The 24,061-nt window shown below is 34.7% G+C and overlaps 2 pseudogenes; one reads left to right on the forward strand and one right to left on the reverse strand.

The window, feature by feature from the left end:
• Positions 1 to 10,408, forward strand: part of LOC107013328 — a 16,300-nt pseudogene extending 5,892 nt beyond the window's left edge.
• Positions 10,409 to 15,071: 4,663 nt separating this feature from the next.
• On the reverse strand, positions 15,072 to 16,012 carry LOC107013329 (annotated as a pseudogene).
• Positions 16,013 to 24,061: the final 8,049 nt, after the last annotated feature.

Consider the following 24,061-nt stretch of genomic DNA (forward strand, 5'->3'; position numbering starts at 1 on the left):
TATATATATATATATATATATATATATATATATATATTAGAGAGAGAGAGTCTAGTATATAATTTATGAACGAAGTACATTGATTTAATTGTTTTTATTTACAAAAGAATAAAAGTTATTTGTAGATCTATTTACAGTTTGGTTGATAAGCTATTTTACAAATTTGTTCTATTACATAGATAGTTGTACGATACTCTGTAATTAAGTTGTTTGCAAAGATACTGTAAAAAAAATATCAGTCTCTCTATATACCTATCTATCATTTATATACGTAATAATAATCTTTATTTCATGTTGGAGTTGAGTTAGATACCTTCTCAACAAAATCTGGAACTCTTCCAAACAAGGGAACAAATTTTCCAACAAATTCTTGAAGAATCTTACAAGCAACTCTGCAATTAGCTTCTCAAAGAAGGTTATACGTAGATTTACTAGCAGCTTCCTAAAGTAGCTTAATAACAGAGTAACCTATAGTAACTTTATAAGAAACTTAATTACAAAGTAGTTTGAAAATACCTTGATTATAGAGTAACTTATAATTAACATTATAAGCAACTTACTGAAACAATTTGATGACACAATAGCCTGCAAATAACTTAATTACAGATTAACTTAGGATTACGTTTCTAAGCAACTTTTTAAGAAAACTTAATCATAGAGTAGCTTGTGAGTAGCTTCCTAAAGTATCTTAGTTACAGAATAACATACGATGAACATTATAAGCAACTTTCTAAAGCAACTTAGTTATGAAGTAGTATGTAAGTAGCTTCTTAAAGTAGCTTAATACAGAATAACCTACATGAGAATTTTATTCTACTTCCTAAAGAGGCTTAATTGTAGAGTAGCCTTCGAGTAACTTCCTAAAGCACCTTAATTATAAAGTAGCTTCATAAAGTAGCTTAATAACAGAGCGACCTACGAGGAGTATTATAGACAACTTTCTAAAGTATCTTAATTACAAATTCTGTAAATAATTCTTGAAGCAACTTTTTTACAGAGTAGCCAACAAATAGCTTCCTAAAGTAGCGTATTATAGAGTAATATGCGAGTAACATTATAAACAACTTTTTAAAGCTACTTAATTACAGATTAGCCTCCTAAAGTAGATTAACTATAGAGTAACCATTAATTAGAATTAGAAGATACTTTCTAGAACAACTTAATCATAGAGCAACTCGTAAGTAGCTCCTAAAGTACTTTAATTACAGAGTAACCTGCAATTAGCATTATAAGCACCTTTTAAAGCATCTTTATTATAAAGTAGCTTGGAAGCAGCTTTCTATAAGTTACTTAATTACATATTAGCCTGCAATTAGCATTATATGCATCTTTCTAAATCAACTCAATTAGAGTAGCCTACAAGTAGCTTAATTATAGAGTAACATGCAATTAGTATTATAAACAACTTTCTAAAGAAACTTAATTACATAGCAGCCTGCAATTAGCACTATAAGCAATTTTCTAAAGCAATTTAATTACAAGGTATCTTCCAAACAACTCATTAACTTTATAAGCCACTTTCTAAATAAAATTAATTACAGAGTAAACTGCAGGTAGCTTTATAAAAAAGCTTATTTTACAGTAGCTTTATGACCAACTTAATTACATAATATCCAACAACTAGTTTTGTAAACAGCTTAATTATAGAGCATCATGCAACCAACCCTACAAACAACTTAACTATAGAGTATGCTGCAATTAGCTTTGTAAATGAAAATCCTCTTAAAATAATCTATCAAATAATCATAAATAGTTCTACAAACAAATTTTATTCTTTTGTAAAAAAAAATTTACTTCGAATATAAATAATATATCAATCTTTCTCTATATTCAAATTACTTTTTGATAGATGAACACAAATTTTGACCAATTATTAGTGTGATAGCCCAAATATAACTTGAGAAGTTATAAAGCCCATATACATATTAAACAACAAATTGAAAACTTAACCAAAAGAGAAATCATAGAGTATCAACATTCTATTTTTATCTCTATAAAGAGCATCAGAAGAGGTAATTCTTATCTTTTCTCTCCCATTTGTGTTTCGAGAAATCCAAGTTGTAAACCTTAATTCTCTCTGATCTGTCAAATTTTACTGGGTTCCAGAAGGAATGATTTCCGCGATGAAGCTAGCCCAGGGTATCATTTTCTTACCTCTTTTATGAGCTTTTGTTCTTGAATTTATCGAATTGTAGGTTTATTTTTTTACTTTTCGACGATTCATTTTTGTTTTGTTATTGCTATTCTCAGAAGTTGGGATGTAGGTGTGTGTTTTCCTCTAACAATTGATGTTCTTTTGTTTTTTTTTTAAAGTTGGAATTTAGGTGTGTGTTTTTAACGATCAAAACATTTTTTTTTCTGTTTTAGGAGTTGGGATTTGGGGATGGGGTTGAGTTGAGGATTTTTCCACAATTGAAGTATTATTTTTTTCTGTTGATTTTAGAAGTTGAGATTTAGGTCTATGTGTTTTTCCAGCCATTGAAATTATTTTTCTTTTGCTGTTTTTAGAATTTGGGATTAGGGTTATGTGTTTTTACAACAAATGAAACTATTTTTTTGCTATATTTTGCAGTTGGGATATGGGGGAGGGTTTTTTCCAGCAATTGAAGAACTTTTTTCCTATTTTTAGAATTTGGGATCTAGGTCTATGTGTTTTTCCAGCCACTGAAGCTTTTTATTTTGTTGATGTTTTTAGATGTTGAGATTAGGGGTTTGTTTCAGCCATTGAAGCAAATTTTTGTTATTATTTTTAGATGTTGGGATATAGGGGTATGTGTTTTTCCAACAATTTGAGATGTTTTTGTTGTTTTTACAAGTTGGGATTTAGGTGTGTATTTTTCAAACCATTGAGACATTTTTTTTTTTATGTTTTTACAATTTGGGATTAGATGTATGTTCCAGCCAGTGAAGATTTTTTTTTCGTTGTTGTTTTTACAAGTTGGGATATAGGGGTATGTGTTTTTCCAAGAATTGAAGCATTTTTGATGTTCTTGGAAGTTGAAATTTGGGAGTGTTTCTTTCCCCAACAATTGAATATATTTTTTTGTTGTTTTTAGAAGTTGAGAAATAGATGGTGTGTTTCTTCAAAAATTGAAGCTTTAACAGTTGTTTTTAGAAGTAGGGATTTAGTATGTTTCTTTTTCCTACATTTTTTCAGAAAGATTTTTTTTCCTTATAGATCTTCACAAATAACTACAACTAACAAAATATATTTCTACAAACTATTTTTAAAAAAATATTTGTAATCGAGAGGATTTATGAGCATATGTTTAAATTTTATTATATTTTAAGTAATTTTTGGACTTTTCGAAGCATTAGTTTTTGTTATTTTTACAGGTTGAGATTTAGCGATGTTTCTTTTTCAAACATTCGTTGTTCAAAAGATATTATTTTTATCATAAATTACATTTGTAAAATAACTAGAAACAACCCAAATATAACTTTAACAAACTATTTCCCTGTAAGGATTGTAATCGAAATGATTTGTGAGTGGTTTAGGAACGGAAGAAGATTATTCAGATGAATGAAGCTCCAAGACCTTCTTCAATTTCGAAATTTCATTTTTTATTTAAAAAAAAACATGATTTTCATAATACAGTCACATTTTTCCAAAAATTTATGCACAAATTGTATAGTCTAGGGCTTTTTATCTACTCTCGATATCTGTTTTTATCATACTTTTACTTCATTGAATTAAGTCTGGTTGTTGGATTTGTTCAACATATGATTTTCAAAGCCTTTTTGGGGTTTCTCTTGCTGCAAAATATTATTTTAGAAGTTGGAATTGGGGGTTGTTCAGTTTTTCCAATATATGTTTTTTCAAATAGTTTATTCTCATAGGATCTCTCAGATCTTCATAAAATAATTAGAAATATGCAAATATTCTACAAATGCAAGATGTGTTTTAGAAGAGAGCAATCACAACACTTGTAATTTCAATGTTTGGTTCAAAAAATATGAAGAAAGCAATATTTTCCTAGAGCAAGTGCACCTTTTTGAAAATATATTTGCCCAATTTGTGTTCTCTAGGTGTATTCTTATTCTTCTCTTGCAAAGGTTATTTTCTTTGTGACTGCGATGTATATTAATTTTGTATTCTTGTTCTCTCTATGGAAAAAAGAATCTTCATTGGAGGTCCTTCAAAACAGACAACTTTAGGTTAGTTTTAAACTCTACGACATGTTTCTACATTTTTAATTTTTCATTATGGATAAGCTAAGGCTTGTGCTTTTTAATTTTATTATCCCTTACTGGTTTCTAAAAATTCTAGTTGTTCTTTTAGTTTGGGTTTTGTCATGACCGGAGTCTAGACCCCAAACAAGACCGGCGTCGTTGACCTCTTAGAGGTCGCAAACAAGCCTACTTACGTCATTCTTACTTCGTCTAGGTTAATTTTAGCGGAAAATTTGAAACACTTTGTTTCTTAACATGCCTAATAAACATTCTACTACATACATAATTGTTCACCATCAACCATCTAACATTAAGATAATCAAATGAAAGAAACAGTTTATTATAACGATAAAGATGTACTTGCCAAAATGGCACCAATATAATGTCTGAACAAAAATGGGAAAGAAACTCTAGTGGAACATACTCCACTAGCTCAATTCTACAACTAAGCTAGAATATAAATGGGCAAGCATCCTCGAAAGCATGAGGGCCTACCAAGTCCGGATGAATGCTTGACGTCCGAAAAACTGCAGCGTTGATCTTGTAGATCTAGCGTCCACCTTTGCCTGCACCTAAAAGTTTAGATTTGTACAGGGTTACTACACACTTGTACTGAGTATTGCTATATGCAAGCAAACACCAAGGACATGCATGAGTAAGAATAGCTCTTTCCTAGCAACATGATTATAGCAGGTCAAGTCAGTGGACTTGCCAAATTGAGATTAGAAAAGTGAGTGAACTTTCCAAATTTGGATTAGGAAAGTTTATGAGCTTTCAAAATTTGGATTAGGAAAGTTATGCCATGAGAGTAACATGCATCATCATACTTAATATTTTGCACACAGCACACAACAGCGAACACATAGCACATATCATAATTCCTATAACACATAACGTTGTTCATATCATTCATTCATATGCCATGATACCTTGGAATCATGGGCTTGGAATTTATACTTCCCAAAAATAAGGGCTCAACATATGGGACCTCAACTAGGGAGTCTGCTTTTAGCAAACACAGAGTCTGCTTCGTTCATTCATACGTACTTCATTTCATTTCATACCTAGGATCTAGTTTAAGACTTTCATCGGGTTCGTTGTGCAATGACCAATAATGACTGAATGTCATTACTTGAATCTAACTCACCTCTTGATTATCCTATCCTAACACCTTTGGTATCATTTGTTTCATTATGTGCATCATTTGAGGCTGGCCTTATTCATTCATTAGGAACTTTAACTTTAACCGACATAGATCATGTGAGCATCATGAAATCCAGTGTCATGACACCCCACACCGAAAAGAGGTGGAATCACTGGCCAAAGTGACCCAGAACATGCTAGCGTACATTGGAATTGAACCCTGCCAGATCCCTATATTGGCAGTATAGGTTCGAAGACTAGGAGATATAAGGAGACCCATACCCGGCATGCCGTACAGTCTCATCTCATGAGAGTTACGTGAACCTCCGCCCTTCCCAAAAGAAGGCATCACCGCTCATAGCTAGTCTATCGGTGCTCAGTATAAAGTTCCATTACATTCAACTCATACGTCATAAAAGTTGGCTTCTAGTATGAGGACATCATAGCTCAATAGATGATTTCTCATCTCATCATTAGTATTAAGTGTGTTAATCTCAATACTTTCATTAGAGTGTTCATAGAGACTAGTCTCTTCATTAACTTTACACTCTCACAGGTGAGTACGTTTTGGTAACATTTACTTAGGCTCATTTGAGATTGCTCTCATCTTTTAGATTAGCCTCATATCATGTTGTGACCACATTCATCAACATTAGCACATTTGCTCTTCATAATTACTCACCCCTTTTTACTTGAATGTTCATTTCATCATATGCCAATGCACTTGGCCATTTGTGTGTTTCACACTTTTACTTAACCCTTCTAGGGTGTCATTGTTTCATTGTTCGTTTCATCATTTCATTGTTCATTTCGTCATATGCCAATGCACTTTGTCATTTAGTGTATCTTACACTCGTACTTAACCCTTCTAGGATTTCATCATTTCATTACATACATCTTAGGTTCGCTTGTTTTTAATCGTATGCTAGACTTATGGGTCTATACATACAAGCCATGAGGCTTCATTCATAGTTTGTTAAGTGACTCATGTCTTCCTAAGATTATGTAGTACAAGACATATGTATCTTGTATGTATGACAAGATCTCAATTTCGATCTAAGTAGGTGGCATTATTCTTGAACATTTAATTCAGGTATGATTTATGTATCAATACGGAAATTTGGGCAAGGGAACCCAAGTTTGAACCCCTTGGACAATACTTACATTTTTCATTGACTTTATTTTTAGTCTTCATGACATTGGGACCCTAGATCGAGCCCTAACATCAACATTCTATCTTTATTTTTCTCCTTGGGTTTTCCTCTTATTTGGCCGAAGGGTTGTGGGATCGAACCCCCACAACCCCTTTTATTTTTTTTCATCTAAAATTTAATTCCTCTTGTCAAATTTCGCATAGACCATGAGGTTGTGGGATCAAACCCCCACAGCCTCTCTTTAATTATTCTTTAATTCGCTAGGTACTATGAGGTTTTGGGTTCGAACCCCCACAACCTCTTTATTTTATTTTTATTTAAAGTTTGACTTAGCTATGCATATGCAGTGAGGTTGTGGGATCAATCTCCCACAGCTTCACTTTGTTTTCATTTTATTTCTCCCTTTCTCCTTTACAGCCTTGAGGTCGTGGGTTCGATTCCCACGCCTCACACTTCCTTTCTTTTATTTTTATTTCCTTTCATTTGTTGCCTGGAGGTCGTGGGTTCGATTCCCACGCCTCACATTTCTTTTATTTTTATTTTTAAATCTCCTTAAATCTGCCTAAGAGAGGTCGTGGGTTCAAATTCCACACCTCACATTCCTTTCATTTCCTTTTTTCCTTTCTCCTTTACTGCCTGAGAGGTTGTGGGTTCGAATCCCACTCCTCTCATTTCTTTTCTTTTCATTTTTTTTCATTTTCCAGCAAGGTCATTGGTTAGAGTCCCACATGCCACATTTCCTTTTTCTCACCTTATTTCATTGATTTTCAACATGGTGAGGTCACGAGTTCAATCCCCAGTGACCTCACATATTTTAATTCATTTTTTCATAGCATGAAATTCTCCTTAGCTTGGCCGAAACTCAATAACAAGCTGCTGGAAATTTTTGCAGCCTATTTTCTCACTTCTTTCACATTAAATGTTTAGACGTTCTTCGATAAAGAATTGCACTCAAATCAATATCTTTACATCACTTATGAACATCACGATTTATATAAGTTTGTGCACGTAAGAAAACAATTGTAACATGTTATTTTGGAACCTCAAACCAAAGGTAATAGTCACGGCTAAATTGTACAGACATACACATCTTTTCGGAAAACATAGGTTGTCATACATACGATTCCAAACACACATTCATGAACATATTCAAAACGAAAACACATTACATATCAAATCTCTACTAGCAAACATACCCAACCTACGAATCAATGGGAGCTAGTGACAGGGACATGCAACAGGAACAATCCTAGTTTTCGGATTAGAATTTACTGAATCTTAAGGGGTCTCTTAGGAAAGGGACCAAGAGATAAGAGACCCATACCTTCTTGACGTTAAAATCTTGAATTTCTGCCCAAAAACTTCATCCAAGAACACCGTCTAAACCTCCTCAATATCAACTCCACTCGAATGACAACCTCCTTTAGCCTAGTGTGCGATTAATGTTTGTTTTCTTGTGATTTCGTGTGAGTTATTCAAGTGTGAAGAACTTTGTTTATTTTTCTGCTTTTGTATATTATTTTGGCAGAGAAATTTCGTGTGAAAGAGGCAGAGAGATTGAGCGTGTGAATGGAGAGATAAACGTGAGAGGGAGTAGGAGTTATATTAGGCTTAGGAGTCTAGTTTTAGGACTTAGTCAATAAGGTTTTGTTTATTTAATGAAAATCTGGTTTTTATTTTATTTTAAATCAGATAATGAATAATAATTATTAATCAATAACTTAAATAAAAAATCACTTTAATTCATTGTTTCCACCTAGGTTCGAACACGAGTGGAGCAAGACTTCACTTCAAGAGCCCAATTTCGGCCCTCTCTCCCCAAAATACCCCTCAACCTTATTTAATTAAATAATTAATTGTATATTTAGGGTAATTACGATACTACCCTTAGCCTGGAAAAAGACCATTTTACCCCTGGACCCTCCAAACCTATGATTTTCCCTTTTAAAGTCCGGTAGAGACTCCTTCAAGTAAATCTTCGTATTCGAGAACCCTACATGGTTGGACTCAACCTTTCCAAGCTCAACTAACTCCCTAAGTTAGTTGTCTTGGATGTAGCAAGGGTCCGAGGTCTGATTCTACGCGCATCAACCCATGTCAACCGTGGTGTAATCATAGGTATTCTTGACACATTAAGCATTTCTTATCTTATCCATTTTTAGGGTTGTTACATTGTAGAGAAATTTGTGAAGTACTCTGAGAAGTATGGTGAGATAATGGACTCGGTGATTATGAAGGACAAGTTTTGGGTTCATTACTTATGTTAATCCCTCTGTCATTGACATTGCTATTGTTGAAAATCATTACGTCAATAACAAACAAGTGAGTGGTTTAGATTTACTTTTAATGTATATATTAATTCTATATTTGATTATTGCCAAATCAGGTTGGAGAAAAGAACTACTAGAAATTTTGTGTATGTTTTTCATGAGAAAATTTCCTTTTTGTCGTCGTTTCTAACAAACCGTCAATTTATATTAAATCATAAAATTCTTTTAATATATTTGTATTTTAGTTCATAGTATTCCAGGTATTGTGAGATTTCTAGAAAAAAATCATATTGTGGATAATGTATATTTGTAAGTAAGGTCATAGTATACTTGGTGTTGTGAGGTTCTAGTGAAACCATATTCTCTAAGTCCAAGAAATTTTTTTAGTAGAAAATTGTTTGAAGGTGACATGCGTTTTGGCTTTGAGACTTACTAGATTACATATTGTTAAGGTTGAGATCAAGAGAACCATTTGTCAAGGATCTTCTAAATCCAAAGATTTCAGAACAAAGAAGGGTTTGTTGGTGGCATTCCTACTGCCATGGATGAAGGTGAAACATCATATATTTTTTTCAAGATATATTACAAATACCATGTGTTTTATACCGTAATTTTGTGCCATATTTTATCTAGTTTCTAAGGTATTTAATTATTACTCTTTTTCTTCGTGGTAAGATGAATTCAAGGGCTTATTCTCAAAGTATGGGAAGGTGACTTACTATGATATCATACGGGACCATGTGTCCAAGCGATCTTGAGGCTTTTGATTTATTGTGTTTGATGAGGAACAAGTAGTTGATAATGAGTTCTCCCAGGGAAATACAATTGGTATATTGGGTAACCAGGTGAGTTTTATCCAATGATGGTCCAAGATGTCAGAAGTGTTGGGATGTATTTATGTTTAAAATAGTGTGTGATAACGATTTTTCTTTGATTTTATGCTACAGTTTTAGGTGGTATTTGTTCAAATTTTAGAACAATGTCTCTCGTGTGTTGTGTTTTAAAGCTTGTAGGATTCATGTACCATGTTTCTTTAAGTGCTTAGTTGTGTCAGGTTATTGCATAGGAAATCTTGTAGGTTAACCTGCTTCTTCATTGTAGGTTGAGATCAAGAAGGCAGAACCAAAGAAACCCTCACCCTCATCATCTGGTGCTACATATGATAGTGAATCTAGGGAACGAGCATACAATGAGTGATATGATGAAGGCTTTGGAAATTTCTATAACTGTTTTAACAGTGGTGGGGTTTTTTTCCCTGGATCTTGTAGGTCCTCTGGAGGTATGAGTTGTAGTTTTAGTGACTATGGATATGGTGGTGGTGAATTTGGTGGTAAATATGGAGACTTTGGTGCTGGTGAATTTGGTAGCTATCGAGAAGATCCCTCATTTGGTTATCCTAGTGGCTACGTATCTTATGGTGGTGCCTATGGTGGAGGTGCTAGAGGATATTGTGGCAGTTGACTAATTAGAGTATATGGTCGTGGAGGTAGTTATGGGGGTTATGGTGGGCTAGCCCACATGCTGGTTAGTAATTTGGCCCAGGCATTGGTTATGAATCTGGCGTTGGCGCTAGTTATGGTGGACAAGGAGGTCGATATGGAAGTAGAACAGGCTCTAATGGCAGCGATGACTACCACCCCTATGGAAGGTAGATTTTTATAAATTTTTTAGGTGTTCCATTCAGATACTCTTTTGCTCAAAGTTGAGTAGATATGGGAGCTCTAGCAAGGAGTCAACGTCTAGAAGATTGGGAGGACCCTAGTCTTTTCCTAGTTTACCATTTTGGACCTATATATAAACATTTTTCTCTTTCCTAGGACCCGACTATTTTGGAATTCTTTCATGTATCTTTTGTAAGATTAGTTTGCTTAGATATTTGGTACTCAGGCTCGTATAACTTATCTAGTATCTTCTTTATAAGGTAGATTCTTGAGCTTTTTGACTTCCTTCATATTATGGTGTGTGCTTGTTAGAGATCTATGTGGCTTTCTAGGATACATATTGTGAGTTTTTTTGTCTTCTTAGAGCTGCCTATCTTAACCAATTACGGAGCCTACTCATAAGCACTTTGTATTAAGCTAGAATGCTAAAAATAAGCCATAAATCATAAGTTAGAAATTTTGACCTATGATTTTTTGCTTATAAGCCCAAAGTTAAAAGTTTATCCAAACAAGCTCAACAGTTTGATGTCTCGGTTTGGTGATTCCTCTGAGCTATAGTTGATATATTATGTGTCTTCAAGACTATATTCCATCTGCCCATTTAACCGTTGGAGGTAATGTGTGCTGGGCAACATCTTGTGGCTAATGCTGAATGATGTTTGTAATTAAGCAAAGTACTTTTAAACTGAAACTTTCTAATTTTAGGAAGATCTAACTCAACAACAACATACGTACACAATGTAGTCTCACATAATCTGGTCTGTAGGGTAGATTCAGAGTGTACACAATTCTTACTTTAACCTCACAGGTGAGGTAGATAGGTAGTTTTTGATAGATTTCGGTTCAAGGAAAAAATAATCTATGGAAAGATGGAGTGAAAGTAAGATTGATAGTAATATCATATTGGACAAAAACGCCACTACAAACAAATTACACAAAATTATAAATAGTAAAAACATCTTTTCTTCAATGGAAGTCACCTCTAACTTGTCTGGTGTATCCTAATATTTAACTCTTATATTTCTCCTAGTATACTCATACATCCGGTGCAACATTCTCATCTCTTCCACATTCAGACAACATAACTGGTTTATGATGATCCCAGGCAAGTATATAATGTGTTAAACAACTTTTCTGAAGACTTGATGGTCGTGGCAGACTAGTGTACTCTAGTATGTTGTTGTCTTAATTATACTGGATATAAACATTTTTCTTTTTTTAATAGTATGAGGTGTAATTGTGAGCACACTTGGCTTATAAGTTGTATTATGTATGAAAATTAAATCTTGTTTTTACTCTGATGGTTGTTGTTTTGTTTTAGTTTTTCAAAAAGATCATTTGGTTTCTTATTATATATATATATATATATGGGGTTGTAAGATTACTTTACTGAATACCCATTGATCCTCGTGTGTGCGAACAAGAAAGTACATGACCCAAATTGCTCGTGTACTTTGTTGTTCGCGTTTTGCTTACTGCAAAAGCAAAATTTTCATTCATTTTCCCCCTTTATCTAATATAGTGAGATTTTACTTTTGTGAATACTTTCGTTATTGGTGAATTTTCGATGTTGATTCTAATACATTTTATTTTAAATAAATTAAATTGTATTTGAAACAATAAACTTGGCTACATTTATTGGTGTTGAAGGAGTGGATTGAGTTGAATTTAAATGGGGATAAAATATGTTCAAATTTAAATTAAACTAAACCTGTTCATTTGACATCGGTATGTTCGTTGAATTTGTTAAAAATTGAGTTGAATTTTTTGGCAGATTTATATTAATTTGAGTCATTATCTAATTCTGTCTAAAAAATGCGGTTAAAATTCACAAATATGCATTTTTCAGCCGTGTGAAAGAAAGATAGTCATCATTATTGGTTTAAATTTCACAGGTTAAACTTTCGGATATGAAATTTGAAGCTTCATACCATGAAAGCTATTTCTACAAAAGTCTGTTGGGTAGGTACTCAAAATAAACTAAATAATGAATCATAACTCGAACTCGTTTAACTATTTTAAACTTTAATATATATTTTTGTTTTCTTATAATTTGTTGAAGTACTAAACAAAACTATTAAATTTGGAAAATTTTTATGGTGGTAGAGGCCCAACCAACCGAAGTTGAGTGAGGCTCCACCCATTTTTTTACATATGGCTTGTGGGACCTTTCTTAAAATAAAAGCTGAAAAAATAAGTATATAGTGGAGTCGACAATATTAAATGTTCACTTAAATCTAAGAGAGAGAAGATGAACAAGGTTCTAGATTTCTTTTCTCTTCTTCAAAGGAGCTAAAAAAATCAAAAGTAAATAGTGGGGTCTACAATATTAAATGTTCACTAGAGAGAAGATGAACAAGGTTCTGGGTTTCTTTTTACTTCTTCCAAGGAGTTGAAAAAACAAATCAAAAGTAAATAATAGGCTATACAATATTAAATGTTCACTTAAATCTAAGAGAGAAAGATGAACAAGTTTCTTTTCTCTTCTTCAAAGGAGAAAGAATATATGAATAATTCTAGAAAGACCAAATCATTTTTTCTTCTTCTTTCTTAAAAAATTGGGTGAAGATATGGATGATTCTCCTTGAAGCTTCTTCTAAAATTTTATCGACATACGATTTTCAGGTATGGTTTTTTCTTCATATTTCTTAAACTTTTTAGTACTACCAACACAATTAAATTAACAAAAACATGTTGTATATATATATATATATATTTGACAATAGATTTCTTTGGATCTTCTTGATTTGAATGTCACTTGTAATTCAAAATACAAAAAAATTATTTGTTGCACTGATTTTTAATGCTTCAAATATTAAAAATTAAGATCTGCACCGAAGATCAAGTTGAATTTTATTTAAATATATGTTCGTTTAACTGTTGACTCTGCATGCAAGCTCCAAATTGTGAATTCAGAATTTGAGTCAAAAATTGAAAAAATACTTGATGAATTTCCATATAACTGCATATTTGATTTGATATAGACAAAAGAAACATATCAATATTAGTATATGTATGAATACAATAGCATATAATGAAAAAATTATTAAATTTATTCAAGAGAGAACAAACCTCAAATGTCACTTGTTATGTCTTTTTTTTTCACCTTTTGGCTTCATTCTTGAATATCCATTTCCCTTGCCTTTTTTCTTAATTCGATCCAAAATTCGAACCTTAGCCCCAATAAAAGGATTAACGGATGAATCAAATTTGTGTCTGTTTTTGTCACAATCTTCACCATACAATTCGCTTTGATGCTTAGTAATCTCAACTCTTGCTTGGTACAAATACCTTAGAGCAATTTCTTTCGAATATATATATATACATATATATACATACACACACACACACACACACACACACACACACATATATATATATATATATGTATGTATGTATATATATATATATACATATATATATACATACATATATATATACATACATATATATATATATACATACATATATATATATATGTGTGTGTGTGTGTGTGTGTATGTACATATATATATATATATATATACACACACACATATATATATACATATATATATATATATACACATACATACATATATATATATATATCACTTGCAGCTTAAGTCATGACAATAAATAATTCTTTCATTAACCCGTTAAAACGAACTGCCTTAGAAGATTTTGTGTTCTCTTCTTTTTGGTGTACTCTGCAAATTCATTCTTATGCTTAGCATTCTTAGACCATATTTTCAAAATGTATTTCTCAGGAATAGAAGTAAAATTCAAGTAAAAAGAACAAAAATTTAAGTGCGTGACATCATAACCAACCCATGGATTCAAACATATGACAACTACAAATAATAGAATTGTCAAGAGCATTGAACTGGCCAATTTCAGTTTTCTCACTTTCACCCTTTAAAATTATATATTTTGTTAGACTCCCTTCAGTTTCAACATTGATCACTCTTTTGGTTGTCCCTTGTAGAAATTTATGTGGAAATCTTGTGTAAATTCTCCTGGTGTACACCCTAGCAGCATGTTTTAATGTCCCACAATCTTCAATGAAAATTTTAGGATCACTCGAGATTCATAATCCTCTATAGCTTCAATATCACGCATTTCAATTGTCCGTTGTTCATAATACTTTACAAACTCCGTTATACTCATTGTCTTGCATTCCATTTCAATGAAAACTCTATTTGTGCTCTCACTTCTTTGTATCGATTTGATATCTGACGAGAAAGTAGAACGACTAAATACAGGACATAAGTTTTTTCTCAAATCGTACAAATTTTGAAGACCAAGTATTACTCGCACAATCCAAATCATCTATCATTTTCCCCATATTAACTCAAATTCTAATTCTAAATGTACCTTCACGAGAGAGTATCAAAGTAGTATTGGAATCCTAATTTAAAGTAAAGCTGCAGTATATTTTCTTGAGCATTTCTATCAATGTGCCATTAACACAATCTATGGCATGGTCCAGAAAAAACTTCCTTGATAGCAAAAGCTATAGCAGGAGCTTGATGAGTAAAAATTGTTTTTGGTGTTTTCCTTCCCATCGCTTTAAAAAACGTTGAAAAAGTCAAACAAAAGAACCACTTGTTTCTTTACATAAAAATGCACATCCAAATAAAGTATTTTTCCAGTGGTTTTCTACACCAACAAATGGAGCACAAATCATGTTATATGTATTTGTATGAAAAGTAGTGTAAAAAATAATCCATCCCAAAACAATCGTAGTGCAATTTAGATATACTATCTATCTAAAAGAAATTACACAATATGCCATCTTCATCAACTTGTAAAGAATAAAAAAAAGTTTGAATCCTCTAATTCTAAATGCATAAAATGATTTATCATGGTTTGAGCATTTCCACTTCTAATCATATTCCTCTTATGTGCTTGTATAATGTTATGAGCATCTTGTTCAGTAAATTTCGCATTTCAATTCCACCAGCTTCGTTATGAAGGTATCTAACCCCTTTTTTGTAAGAATACGGGCATCTATCATAGAACCAAGAATACTTTTAGTAGCACTTGTAAGCTTATGACCCGATTATATGAAATGTTTCAAATTATCTTCTATCATTGGATGACTATGCACATCATTGAATTCACATACTTCCCATATCCCATTTGAAATTTTTAATTTTATACGAGCCATATAACCACATCTATATTCTAATCTTTGTCGCTTCCTTTCTTGAAAAAGGGAAAGCTTATCAGATTTTCCTTCACAAGAACAAAGAAATAATTGTCTTGTTACTTCTTTATTCATATTGAAAGTCTTTGCACTTTCTCGAACACCAAAACCTTTGGCCAGAGCATATGAATATATGCATTGTATGGTTCTTCTTTCAGAATTAAATTCCATACCAATCTCAAAAGCAAAGTTCTTGTTAATGTTAAAAACATTATTTGCTCTTGTAGAATATTCGTTGTCATTAACATCAAATCTACAATAATACTTTTCATTTCTGAGTATCAAAACATAAGAAATAAATAATTATATAAATATTGATTTAATAGAGAACCTTCATACTCGAATTAAGAAAATATCATATAAATGAAGTGTATTACCTTCTTGAAGAGAAGACCTTTTATCAACATGTACGTCCTCCATTTTTAAAAATTTGAAGCAGAATCTGCACAAGAAACAAATTATATCATTAAAAATTGCATTTCTCAAATATTACTTTAGCACATAAAAATCACATGCCTTTTGTTTTACTATACAATTATTTCAGAATTAATTTAAGATATTTGATGACCATTAAATTTGAATGCAAAATTTCTTGAAATTACTGATACTAATATCTTATATAGCAGGAACTTTCTACCAAGCATGAAGATCATTTATGAAAACAATGAATGATACACAAAGGTCTACATAGATAATTGTGTCACACAATCTTGAGCATTTTGCACAAGATAATGCAATATTTTTATAACACCTTGAAAATCCAAGACACATTGTAAAACCTAATATAGGTGTCATAAAGTCTAAGTACAGTTTATAAGTCCAATTTTAATGAATATATGTCATTTAGGAGGTTTAAGAATAAAAATGTCCAAGAACATCCATGACATTCGGGTAGTTGGTTCAAAGAGATGTTAGTGTGCCTAGCCTATTTGACTAACTTATAGGAGTCGAAAATGCACAAAAATTGGTGAAAAGGTAGCTAATAGGTGTTTGAGTTGTTTCATGGTTGAAACGTCCAGGTACAACTCCCCAAAGACCAACCAAGGGACCTTGAGAAGGACCCTTGTAGTTTGATGTAACACTGCCAGGCAGTGTGCATCGACGGGACAGAAGACGGACCGTGTGTGGATCAACAGGGCTTCAATGCCACCGTCGTCCCAAACTTAGGACGGTGGATAAGGCCCCTTCACCTGCACAACCTCTGAACTCATCGACGGGGGGTAGAGGTGTAGGCTACGGTCCGTGTGTGGATCGATGGGGCGTCGATGCCACCATCGTCCCACACTTAGACAATTGGAGGAAGCCCCTAGCTTTCACAATCTCTGACCAAGAGGACGGAGTGAAGGATGGAGGCTGGGATGTCCGTCAACTCACAGACGGCCCGTCGATCGGGGTTTCGTCTGTGAGGGTCGATTTTTCTGCCTAAGTTTAGTTGGTCTTATTTAATTAATTAAGTGGTTTAGGGGATATTTAGGGATTAAAGGGAGACTAATTAAGTAGATTAATTCCCACTATAAATTCCATCAACCCTCATTAACCTAAAGAAAACTTTCAAATAAACTCTCTTCCTTCTCTCTTGTTTCTCTCTCTACATGAACTCACCATTGAAGACTAGCAAGGACTAGGGTTTGGGAGATGGAAAGGGACGAATTCACCATAAAATTATTGACAGAAGTTAAGGTATGGGTTCTAATCACCTTTGAAACTCTTTCCTCAAAGGGTTTCTTCAAAATAGATTTCAGAAGTTGAGTTTTCTCATGGGTTTCATTCAATTATGTGAAGTTATGGATTGAGTTACTAATGATTTCTTAGGGTTATATTGAGTAGATTAACATGTAACTCAACTTTTTTATGGTAATTGTTGATGGTTTGGTCTAAATTTAAAAATATGATCCTCTATCCCTAACCCTAAGTAGTGATCTTGACCTATATTGTATTGTGATCATTCAATTGAGTTGATTGTTGACTAGATTACTATCCTATGGTGTTATTATGATTGAATTAAGATGAATTATAGGCCTATCATGCTAGTTTTTGAGATGTGGTTTATCTTATGAACTGTAAAGGTGAAATTAGCCTATGTATCTTGTCTCAAGTTGTGATCTAAAGTTGAATTGTGTTATAGAGATGCAATTTGCCTTGTGATTCTATTGGTTATCATTGTGTGATGATATTATTCCCCAGGTTGGGTTGACTTATGGGTTGATGGTAAGACCTTGGTGGTAGACTATGAGGAAGACTTGCTAAGTCTTAAAATCTCTAACTTTACTTCCATGTGATTAATTGTCGTTAAGTCATGATATTACATTGTAGTATGCCTTATACTAAGATTATAGGGTTGTATGATGTTGAATTGAAATGTCTTGATATGTTGTGTGGTTGATTAAGGTGTATGTGATCTAAGGATGTTGAAAATTATCAAAGTGCTTTAATATATGCTATGAAATGTTAATATGTTAACCTCACTTATACGAATTGTGATGAAAGGATTTATACTCATACAATTCTTATTGAGCTATTGATGTTGATGATTATACAAGGGGTAGACCCTATGGCCTAAATTAAGCTATAATTGATAATTAAAGGCTTAAAGACATTTCAAAAAGGGACTCTAGCTTAGCACCGAGTGAACTAGATTGAGGAGTGTCCCTTCCCACTTAGGGAAGGTAGGAACACTACATTACTCTTGATATTGGAGACTATAATGCATGGCGCATAAAGAGGGTCCCAACTATATCTCCTAGTTCTTGAACTATGTTGCCCCCATAGGAATACTAGATAGCGGATCCACGTAGTTGCTATGTTAAATGTATTGGTACTACCTTGGCAAGTAGTCCGCCTTCTTTTGGTGTAGGATTTTACTACACCGAATTCCACACTAGCTCATATGGTCTATGTCGGTTAGGGCAATATGTTCCCAAAAGGTAAAACGAATTAAAGGTCTTAAACTCTAACTTGGATAACCTAAGGGGTCTAGCTTAGTCTAGGTAGGGGTATTGGACTCTATCTAAACATTGCACTAGTTAGCATTGAGGGGAGTCCTAGGAGGAGGTTTTTATATATGTTATGTTATGAAAATATATGATGTATATATGATGACCATGGCACATTGTTGATACTATATGTTGATTGGTTCATTTATGAATATGCCTTGGGTTGTAACGTTAATATATGATGAAATGTAAACCTAAGTGCATGATATGTAAAGTTGGATATTGGTCATGTTTTCTTGTTGGGGATACTTGATTGAGCAAGGTTATGGGGCTTTGCTTGGTCATTACACTTGTTGACTTAATAAGGACTTGTGAGTACTTGTCTTGCTTATCATGATATGTTTGACTCTTATTTTTTTGTGATATTATTCCTTGATGTTAGGGCTGTATAAATCATGGTTTCAAGTATGTTGGGATAAGTATTACTTGTTGAGATAGTAAGCATGTTTGGTTGGTTGATATGACTTACTTGACTTTGCATAAGGTCCCTAATGGGTAATTTGGCATGTTTTGATAAAAAAAAAGTCCATTTTAGCATGTTTTGCTTGTGTATGTGCATAATACCGCATACTTAGTACATGTGGAGTACTAACCCCATTTTGGTTGTGTATGTGCATAAGACCGCATAGTTAGTACATGTGGAGTACTAACCCCACTTTCTTCCGTTTTCCTCAAAATTTTAGATTCCGGTCGTTGAAGAGTTTAGAAGGAGAGATTGTTGAAGGCTTGGATTCTTCCTTTCATCCAAGTAGGGTAGGTCCTCAACTTTTGAGGGCAATGTCATCCTCTAGCTTACGGATTTTGTTATGAGCTTATTGACTCTATCATTCCTTTCCTTTTTAATTGAGTATTGTACTTTCGTATGACCTAAACATGGTCTTGTTGAATTGATGTAAGGGCTATGCCCATATTGTGATAATCGTTTAGATGGTATGAGATGATACAATCGTTGAGACTAATTCTATATTTTCGTATATGTATGTGCAATAAAAGTAGAAGGCTATGTAACCTTCCTATACGGAGGGTCCATGTATACTCGATATGAAAATATATTATGTGTATGTAGAGGTCTATGTAAATCTCCAAGTACTGATGATGAAAGTTTTAAAAATTTTCTGCATTTTTCAACCTATGAATGTAATGACATGAGACTAAGAGGCTAGTCTTATTCCTTATAAAGTACCACGACACCGGTTATGTCTATGGGGTAAACTCGGATGTGACATAATTGGTATCAGAGCATGAGGTTGAATATCGTTGAGTTATGTCTCTGTCTCTACCGCATCTATGTAGGTTTGTATTCATAATTGTGAAGCGCGCCACACTTATGAGTAGGAACCTATATGATGCTTAGGAATTGCTCTCTTTCTTGGAAATCTTATATCGTGCCAATAGAGTATACTTATGGTGAGATTTTGCATTTAATCCTGTTGTTGTGCTTAAGAAGCATGAACACTCGAAGGAATGCGGCTCGAAGACTTGAGGAGGAAGTTGCTAATGCGGGAGGTCCTCCCCATGATGAGCAAGTTCCTCCACTTAAGGAAAATGCTAATGTCGATCAAGCCCCGACTAACACTCCACCTATGATGGAGGCGGATATGAGGGCTATTCTTTCTCAAATGGCACAATCAATGACTACTCAAGCATAAGTCGCGACGGTTCAAGCCCAAGCTATGACAACCCAAGCTAATTGGGAGATTGCTCCCCGTCCTCATCAACAAGTCACTACTATGGCTTCCAATCTAAGGGACTTCTCTCAAATGAACCCTCCTACTTTCTATAGTTCTAAGGTTGATGAATACCCCCAAGAATTCATCGATAAGGTCTACAAGATATTATATGCTATGGGGGTGTCTTCAAGTGAGAAGGCCGAGTTGGCCACATACCAACTCAAGGATGTGGCTCAAACTTGGTATAGGTCGTTGAGGGGTGGTCTGGCGACTTGGGAAATCTTTAAGGCGGCTTTTCAAGATCGATTCTTCCCTAGGGAGATGAGGAAGGAAGAAGTGACGGAGTTCATCAATCTTCGCCGAGGAGGAAAAAGTGTCCATGAGAACTCTTTGGAATTCATTAAGTTTTCCGAATATACTCCTTCTTTGGTACCAAATCAGCCGTTTTGTGACGGGGGTGTCAGATAACTTACAAGAGGAGTGTCAATTGCCTATGCTACATGACAACATGAACATTTCCCATCTTATGGTGTATGCAAGAAGGGTTGAGGAGGCAAGGTCTAAGAGAAAAAATAGAGATGCTAAAAGAGAAAGATCATTTAATTGAGGTTCTTCAAAGAATAGGCTTGAGATACAAGACAAGCCTAGATTTAAGAAGCGGGTTTCTATCAAGTCCCTTCCAAATTCCCAAAGGCTAGTGGTGATATGGGTGTCTAAAGCTAAATTCAAGAAGAAAAGAGGTACTAATTCACCAAATGAGAAGCCAACTTGTGGATAGTGTGGTAAAAAGCACTATGGTGATTGCCTTAAGGGGATGGATAATTGCTTTAGTTGTGGCAAGAGTGGTCGCAAGATAAGAGATTTCCCAAACTTGAAGAGTCAAGACAAGGGTAATGGTCAAGCTCAAGCAAGTGGTTCTAGTGATGATCCAAAGAAGAACCGCTTCTATGCTCTCCGCTCTAGGGGTGAGCAAGAGACTTCTCTCGATGTGGTGAACGGTATGTTGAAAGTTTTCTCGCTTGATGTATATGCCTTACTTGATTTCGGTGCTACTTTATCATTTGTTACACCTCTAGTAGATAAAATTTTTTGTATTTTACCCGATATTATGCATGAAGCTTTTATACTATCTACACGGTGGGTGAGTTGGTTGTTGCAAAAAGGGTGTATAGGAATTGTCCAATAATGTTGCGCAGTAGAGTTTCTTATGTTGATCTAGTAGAACTCGATATGCTTGATTTCGATATTATACTGGGTATGGATTGGTAGCATGCTTGTTTTGCATCTATTGATTGTAGGAAAAGAGTGTTGAGGTTTAACTTCCAAGATGAACCCATTGTTGAGTGGAAGGGGGAAAATTCTATTCCTAGAGGTCGTATTATTTCTTGTCTAAAAGCATGCAAAATGATCTCAAAGGTTGTCTTTATCATTTAGTAAGAGTTCAAGATCTAGACTCCAAAGTTCCTCCCATTGAGTCGGTGCCCGTAGTGAGTGAGTTTCCCGAGGTCTTCCCTAATGACCTTCCCGGTATTCCTCCCGAAAGGGAAATTGACTTTGGCACTGATTTGCTATCGGATAGAAACCCCATATCAATTCCACCTTATCGGATGGCTCCAGCCGAGTTGAAAGAGTTGAAAGCTAAACTCAAGGATTTACTAGATAAGGGTTTTATAAGGCCTAGTATTTCTCCGTGGAGTTCTCCAGTTTTGTTTGTGAAGAAGAAAGATGGGTCCTTGAGAATGTGTACTGATTACCGCCAACTCAACAAGGTTACCATTAAGAATAAGTACCCTCTCCCTCGGATTGACGACTTGTTTGATCAACTCCAAGGGGCGAGTTACTATTAAAAGATAGACTTAAGGTCGGGGTATCATCAACTTAGAGTGAGAGGGGAGGATATACCTAAGACGACCTTTCGGGCTAGGTATGAGCATTATGAGTTCTTGCTCATGTCTTTCGGTCTCACTAATGCTCCAGCGACATTTATGGACCTAATGAATAGAGTATTTCAAAATTACCTAGATTCATTTGTCATTGTCTTCATTGACGATATCTTGGTATATTCAAAGAATAGGATGATCATATGGGTCATTTGAGGGTAGTATTGCAAACCTTTAAAGAACATAAATTGTATGCCAAATATAGTATGTGTGAGTTTTGGTTGAGGTCGGTGGCATTTCTTGGGCACATCATCTCTAACGAGGGAGTTGAGGTAGACCCGAGGAAAACAGAAGCGGTGAAAAATTGGCCTAGACCATTGACTCCAACTGACATTAGGAGTTTCATGGGTTTAGCGGGTTACTATCGGAGGTTCTTGGATTGTTTCGCTTCCATTGTGTCTCCTTTGACTACTTTGACTCAAAAAATTAAGAAGTTTGAGTGGTCGGAGGCATGTGAGAAAAGTTTCCAATTGTTGAAAGATAGGTTTACTTCTGCTCCGGTGTTGACCTTACCGGAGGGCACAAAGGGTTTTGTAGTGTAGTGTGAAGCATCCCGAATGGGTTTGGGGTGTGTGCTTATGCAACACGGGAAGGTGATAGCCTATGCCTCTAGGAAACTAAAGGTACATGAGAGAAATTACCCCACTCATGACCTTAAATTAGCGGTCGTGGTGTTTGCTTTGAAAATTTGGAGGCATTACTTGTATGTGGTTCATGTTGATGTTTTTACCGATCGTAAGAGTCAACAATATGTGTTTACCAAAGTTGAATCTCCGACAAAAAAGGTGGTTAGAGTTGTTGAAAGATTATGATATGAGTGTCCTTTATCACCCCGGCAAGGCTAATGTAGTTGCGGATGCCCTAAGTCGTATGACTATGGGTAGTGTATCCCATCTTGATGAAGCCAAAAAGGACCTAGCAAGGGAATTACATAGGTTGGCTAGGTTGGGGGTGAGGTTGGAGAGTTCTCCAGATGGGGGTGCTATAGTTCATCATGAATCCGAGTCATCTTTAGTGGTTGAGGTGAAGTCCAAACAACACCTCGATTTAGCCTTAATAGAGTTGAAAGAATCGGTTCTCGACAAGTTGAATAAATTATTTTCCTTAGGGGGGGATGGTGTGTTAAGGTACCAAGGGCGATTATATGTTTCCAATGTAGATGGGTTGAGGGATCGGATCCTAGAAGAGGCAAATGGGTCACGCTACTCTATTCATCCGGGGTTGACAAAAATGTACCTTGACCTAAGGGAGATATATTGGTGGGAAGGTCTAAAAAGGGACATAGTGGAGTTTGTCTCTAAGTGTCCGAATTGCCAACAAGTAAAGGATGAACACCTTAAGCCGGGTGGCTTACTACAAGAGATCCAAATTCCTACTTGGAAGAGGGAACACATCAATATGGACTTTGTAGTAGGTTTACCTCGGACTCAAAAGTCCTATGATTCCATATGGGTGGTTGTGGATCGATTGACTAAGTCCGCTCGCTTTATTCCCGTCAAGTCTATATATTTGGCGAGAAATTATGCAAGAATCTTTCTAGATGAGATTGTGTGCCGCCATGGCATTCCGTTATCCATCATATCGGATCGGGGCGCACAATTCACATCTAGATTTTGGAGGTCGTTCCAAAAAAGGGTTAGGTACTACGGTGAAGTTGAGCACCGCTTTTCATCCCCAAACGGATGGTCAAGTGGAGCGTACGATACAAACCCTTGAAGATATGCTTAGGGCGTGCATTATTGATTTTAAAGGGATTTGGGATAGACATTTAACTTTGGTGGAGTTTGCCTACAATAATAGTTTTCATTCATCCATTTTCATGCGGCTCTATGAAGCGTTGTATAGTAGGAGGTGTAGGTCTCCTAT

Source organism: Solanum pennellii, chromosome 3, assembly GCF_001406875.1.
Source record: "Solanum pennellii chromosome 3, SPENNV200".
Taxonomy (NCBI): Eukaryota; Viridiplantae; Streptophyta; class Magnoliopsida; order Solanales; family Solanaceae; genus Solanum; species Solanum pennellii.